Genomic DNA, 7,006 nt, shown 5'->3' on the forward strand with positions numbered 1-7,006 from the left:
CCTAGTGCTGGACTTTTTATTATTTTCTTTGACTCCTAGCAAGCTCTTCTTTTTCACTCCTGATAAATCCATTCTCCCCTTCTGAGGTGTTCAAAGCAGCAATGGCGGCCTCACTTATCTGAACTCTCACTTCTAACTTGATTCTGAGAAACGATCCCTAATCGATTGCAATTTACGCCAAAGAGCAGCCTAATAACAAGATAAAAGGATTTAAAGAGTGAACAAATTGGCAAGGCAACAAATCTACTTTGCAGTAAAAAGGTGAGTACACAAGAAAGCAGCAGGGGAAAAAAGTAAGCAATGAGTGTCCACCCAGTCGGGAATCCACCGGGACTGTCATCTCCTCACAGAGGATTCTCTACCCCCACAGAGGACACAGTTTCATCACCTAGGCATCTTTTTCTTTAAAGGAAAAAAAAAAGGCAGTAGTCACACTCACCACTATTACTTTTTACAGGTTGCACACAGTTTTCAGTCACAAGGATGAGACTTCTACAGTTCAGTCAAAACACTACAGAACCATGTTCTCATGAAGAACAGAGAAAAACCTAACTTGACTATGGCTCTAAAAGTAGGATTAGATCTTGTTTTATTGCGGTAATTTCCTCTTAGGATACATTGGATAATATGACTAGAAGTTTGCTTCCCATTTCAAAAGCACTAGTACTAGTATCTAAACATTTAACACTCAAATGCAAATCGATGAAATGTCCCTATAGCAAATACTAAACTTTGGTTAATGATACACATAGGGATGTATAGGGGCAAGTACACAGAAGGCTGCAATTTACTTTGAAATGCAAGAAAAAGTAAAGATTGACGTGACAGGTGGCTAGATACACAATAAAGTAAGTAGAGCAGAACCATGACTTGCAGAAACTAGGTGATGTGGATATTAATTGTATGATTCTTTCAGACTTTGTGTGTGTACCGAAACACGTCATGTAAGGGTTTAAGCAAAATGCCTGGATACAGCAGGTGCCAAAAAAATGGCAGTAAGTTTCTACTCCAAAATAAACTACTGGCTAGGCTTGGTGGCTCATAGCTATAATCCCAAGAGTTTAAGGTTACAATGAGCTATCCATGGTTGTGCCACTGCACTCCAGCCTGAACCCCCTCTAAAAAACCCCATAAACTGGGTGGTGCCTGTGGCTCAAAGGAGTAAAGCACCGGCCCCATATGCTGGAGGTGGCGGGTTCAAACCCAGCCGCGGCCAAAAACTGTAAACAAACAACCCACCCCTCCCATAAACTGCTATATCATTATATACCCTGTATAAAGCTGCCTTCAGTATTTTTAGGCAGGTTTTGTACAATCTTCCTGATTTGTAAGGAAAGATCTCAGGTCTTAGCTACTTTTGTCTCACCTTGTTCAATAGCCTATAAACAAGGACACAGCATACTGAAGGGGTCCTGGTTCCACATGTGTGGAAGTACACATACCAGGAGTGCTTCAAGACGTTGCTGAATACACACTTTTTTGTTGTTGTAGTTGTCACTGTTGTTTGGCAGGCCCGGTCTGGCTTCGGGGTGGGTTCGAATCCACCAGCCCCGGTGTAGTGGCTGGCGCCCTAACCACTGAGCTACGGGCACCAAGGCCTGAGTACACATTTAAACCCAGCTTTGGTCAAATGGGAGTGAAAGAGGGCAGAATATTACCTTTGCTAATCTTTCCCAGGGCTGTAAAGTCTTTTCAAAATGCTTTTCCTTAAAACAGCGAAATTCTAGTCATACCCAGCAGGCAGTACCTGATCAAGTTAGTGTCCTGGACAATAAGTGAATGTTAATTCAGAGGTTAAGAGTCTGGAGTCAGCATGCCTGATTTGGTTTGAGGTTTTGCTGTGTTATCTTGGATAGTCTTTTCAAGGTTTCTCATTGGCATACAGTTCCCACTTTATAGTCATCAGGGGTATAAATTAAGTTTAACCCACAAAAGAAACAGGTCACTCAGGTAAGGTTCAATAAATGTTAGCTAATGTTAGAAAAAGGGTTGTTACTCCATGTCTGGAGGCTCCATCCCCATATACAACAAGCTTGTCTCCAAAGTCACACCACTTCTGAATGCTCAAGAGGGGTTTCCTCGACACCCCCTCCTTTAGGATCACCTGGAGCAGCACCATCCAATAGAAATGGAGTGAGCCACAGCATAACCTAAAGTCTAGTAGTAGGCATGTCATAAAAATAGGTGAAATTAGTTTTTAATATTTGACACACTATATCCAAAATATCTTCCAACATATCACTTTTAAAATTTACTAGTAACGATTTACCTTTTCTCATAGCAAAAAAAGTATTTTAAATTTAGTATGTATCATTTTAACATCTCAAATTAGCTGTACTTCGAAGTTTTGCCCTGGCATCACAGCTCACAGCAACTTCAAACTCTTGGGCTCAAGCAATCCTCTTTCCTCAGCCTCCGAGTAGCTAGGACTAAAAGGCACACGCCACAACACCCGGCTAGTTTTAGAGACGGGGTCTTGCTCAGGATGGTCTCGAACCCACGAGCTCAGGAAATCCACTTGCCTCGGCCTCCGAGAGTGGTAGTATTACAGGCCTGAGCCACCACAGCCAGCCAAGTTAGCTGTATTTCAAATATTCAATAGCCACATGTGGCCAAAGGTTACTTTACTGGACAGCACAGACCTAGAATGGAGGTCTCACACACAGATTCCAGCGTTCTCCTCCACCCCTACCTCGATCTGCCCTAATATACTTTATGTATGAAGCACCATTGGTTATTTTTAAGCACTCTAAAAATTAAAAACCACAGAGTAAATGAACGGTTTGCTGGGTGTGGTCGAGTGCTAGAAAGCAAAGGTTGAGGTTCTGTGTTCACACAAATCAGGTAACAGCTCAGGACACGATTACCTCCCCCATCCTCCGGAAAGGTGCGCGTCCAACAGAGAGAAAGAGAACAATTAGTTAATCTCGAGCAGAAGGATTTTCTGCACAAATCTTCAGAGCACCTTCCCCATTTAAAAGTAGCTTTCAGGCATAATTCATGCAATATTAAGACAGAAAAAGCCTACTCCACGACTCGCCTCCATCGATATTAACCTTCCCGTATCCACCCTTCTGGGGTACCCCGTCAAACTGAGCTCAGTCACCGCGCTCGGTCCACACTGGGTAGTACCCCTAAGGCCTAACGCCGAGGACAGCAAAAGGGACTGTGAACGTCCGAGGGACTATTTGAATTAATGATTCCGAAGGGAAGATCGGCCTTCCACAAGAAAACTGCTCCCGCCGGCACAGGACCAACGCACCAAAGCCGCTGCTCCTGGGCCGTGTTCACTCACAACCCCTCAGCCAGGAGCCAGGCCCCCAGCCCTTCCAGGGCAGAGCCTGGAGTAACGGGCCTGGATCTCTGATCCGGCGGGAGGGCCCAAGGAAGAATACCACACTGCTCCGAGTTCTGCGGGCCTGGTTAGGCCGTAGCCACAGAGCGGACGAAGCGGGGGCGCCCTTCCGTCCGCTGCGGCCCCTACTACTTCCGGGCCACGGCTCCGAAACCTCTCACACCGCCCGCCCCGGACCACACTTTCTTTCTGGATTTCAAGCCGCGCCGCCAGGCCGCCGCCACACCATGGTGCCTAGGAGCGGGCCGACTTCACAATGCGCCCCTCTGGCCCTGGAGGGGGGCCCTTGAAGCTCGGATGCGGTCGGATTCCACCCCCAACTTACATCTTCCTGCCGCCACCACCTCCTGCCGCCACCACCTCCTCCCGCTCTTCTCAGCCACTGAGACCGGCGCCGCTTTTGCGTCAAAGGAGCGGGAAGGCACCGCCGTCCGGCGCTCTTAAATGACGTAGGCCTCAACCAATGGCCACGGAGGGGGGAACGTTAAAGGGCCAAAGCAGATTTTTAGGAGCCGCGTTGGGGGAGCTTACAGTGTCTCCCCGTGGACAAGTGTCTGGGTCCGCGCTGGGCTGCTCGCGCGCCTATCAGAGCGGGCAAACTGGCTGTCGCTGGCGATGGGAGTGCCGCGCGGCGTGAGCAGCTCAAGTGCAAGTGCACAGGAGATTAACTCAGCCGCAGCCCCCCTCCTCTCCGTGCGCGTGCGCGCTGGGCCCGCCCCTTGCTGGGCTCGCCACTTGCTGGGCTACCGGTCTAGCGACTCGGAGCTGGGGGATGCCGGGCTGCCGGGGGGTGGAGGGTGCTGGGCAGGGACCGCAACCTTAAGTAGCCAGTCGTGGGGGCTTGCAGGGCGGAGGCAGCTCCGAGACCGGTCGGGGCGGGTCGTAGATTCGTGTGATCAAAACTCAAGGATGTGTGTGAAGTGGCCGCGTCTACGCGGTGCTGACCGAACTCTACCGGGTGGGCGCGGTTGGCGGGCAATGCGGCCAGAGGGAACTAGTAGCTTAGGCAAGGTGGAAGGTAAAGTGTAAATGGAGCGGCATCTCCGAAGAGACGGCATTGCAGCTAAGATCCGAGGGGAAATGCGCGCCCGGCAGCAGGAACTGCAGGTGCAAAGGTGTGGAGGTTAATTGCTGTAAGAGGATGGAGGTAAGTGCGCTGGCTCGAGGGCTAGGGCCAGTTCAGCGGTGGGGGGACGTGGAGGATGTACAGGGTACGGCGCTGAGGCTTCATCTAGCGGCCGGTGGAAGATACGGGCGGGGAGACTGTTGGAGCTTTCAGGCAAGGACAGTGGAGGGAGTGAGGGCGCAGAGGCCCCTCGAGGGAGGAGGCTGTCGGAGTAACACCCGGCTCGGAGAGGGTGAGCGCCTGGGCCTTTGTTCACCGCTGCGCCTCCGACAGACGTTCCCTTCTGTGCCTGGCATGCAGTCATTGCTCTATGCTTATTTGTGAAAGAAGGAAGATATACTTAGCCCCAGACGTTGTCTGAACAGCATTGTGACAGAAAGAAGAGAGAAGGGAACAGATCCAAGCCGGTCTGTTGGAAGAGGAAACCAGCGTAACTTGGGGATGCTGGATGACAAAGTGAGGAACAGGAAAAGAGTCCAGGGTGCAGCTCGGTGCCCTTGCATGGACGGATGAGGGAGGGGACCTGGTCTGTAGTCGCCACTCTCTTTCCTGCTTGGTTTTTCCAGCCAGTGTATGGTGACTCCCTTCCCAAGCCCACCCTTTCTGGTCATGTCTAGCTGTGTCAAGTGTGTTTCCAGCCCTTCACCCTAAGCTGAGGGATGTTCCTGGAGTTGAGAACAAAAAACAACTGAGTTGGAGGAGCCACCTCCCGAGTCCACTCCACTGAGCCACCTGCTCATTCTTGGGGGTGGAGGTTGGCAGGCCCAGCCGGTCTGGTCTGGGCATCCCTGTTGGACTTAGATTTGATGTGTGGGACATTTAAAATCCTCCACATTACTGCCATATCTGCAGTGGTCAAGCATGAAGGGGTAAGTGGAACAGCCCCTTCCTGCTGCAGGAAAGGAGCTCTGGAGGGGTGGCATTTGGGAAATAGGGTGGCCTTGTTAGTTAAAGCAAGCAGCAGATGGAGTTGGAGGCAGTGGAACCCAGTGTTGGGCTTTTGAAGTGCACTAACCCTAGAGCCTGTGCTCAGGGAAGCACTGGCACCCTAGGGCAGTGGTTCTCAACCTTCCTAATGCCACAGCCCTTTAATACAGTTCCTGTGGGTCGAGACCCACAGGTTGAGAACCGCTGCCCTAGGGGAAGAAGGGCAACCTGGTGACCCCACCATAAGGAGAGGTGGGTGAGAGAGCCAGCTGAGTTGACAGCCCTACTTCCTGCTTTTTTGAATGTTCTGAAGTAATTTAATTTGGGCTGGATAAAAGCTTTAGCACATTTTATATTAAATCCAAAAGCATGATTTATTCAGATTCTTATGAATTAAATCAAATTTGTTTCTAAATATTACTGATTTTTGTTATCAAATGTGCTATCAGCTGTCAAGCTTTAAAAATTGAGCATCCTGGCTTTTGCCATTTTGAGGATGAGCAGAAATATGTTTGGAAGAAACATGAGAAAATACAATTCTGCTGTCAGCTGTACACAGTGGCTCGCACCTGTTACCCCAATGTTTTGGAAAGCTGGAGCAGGAGGATCATTTGAGGCCAGGAGTTCGAGACCAGCCTAGGCAACATACTGAGATCCCATCTCTACAAAAAAATTAAAAAATTAGCCGGGTGTGGTGGCATATATGGCTGTAGTTCCAGCTGCTTGAGAGGATAAGGTGGGAGGATCACTTGAGCTCAAGAGTTTGAAGCTACAGTGATCTACGATGATGCCTCTGTACTCCAGCCTAGGTGACAGAGACTTGTCTCTGAAAACAATTAAAATAAAATAGTCTGCTGCCAGCTCCACCACATCCTTTCAGGAGTTCTAACACTTCCCACCCAGCCCTAGAGCCAACCATCTGAGACCTGGGAGGCTGAGGGTTATTGAGTGGGGCCTTTAGGACCTCAGGGGGTCTTTGGCCCTGTGGACAGAGGATTTGGTAACTGGCTAAAGAAGTGCTGTATCACAGGCACCCTGTGGGCTCTGGCCAGTGACCTGAGCTGCCTTCCTTTGCCTTCCCAGGGCTGAGAGTCACCCACGGGTGATTTGGGGCTGCTCTGACTTTGAGAGCATATTAAAGCATAATGTTCTCCCTGCCTTCATCCTCTCTGTGCCCAATGGCTTCTGCAGTGCTCCACCTTAGAGCTGGTGGCTCAAGACACTGTGAGGGTTGTTGATAGTCCAGCTTGTGGTGGAGGTCATAGTAAGCTTCTGGGAGCTTTGAGATAGGCAGGGCACCCCCTTGTAAACCATGTCAAGGAAGCACTTTTACCCACTGCTACAACTGGCTATAAATTGAGAGCAAATGGTACGGCCCAGCTGGGTGGAAGAGAAGGCTATGACTCGTGTGACCTTGGAAGAGGCAGTAGAAGGGGAGCTACTATTCCCCGAGAGGCAGTCACCAAGACCAGGCACCTAAGGAGGAGGTGGGGCTGGATCCTGGGTGGCCAGGGTTAGTCCCAGAGGGCCAGCCAGGCAGTGGGTTTGAAGTGAGCTTGGCCTACATATTCCAGGTTGCATCTCTTTTTTTTTTTTTT

Source organism: Otolemur garnettii, unplaced genomic scaffold (assembly GCF_000181295.1).
Source record: "Otolemur garnettii isolate 467f Iridium unplaced genomic scaffold, OtoGar3 scaffold00044, whole genome shotgun sequence".
NCBI lineage: Eukaryota > Metazoa > Chordata > Mammalia > Primates > Galagidae > Otolemur > Otolemur garnettii.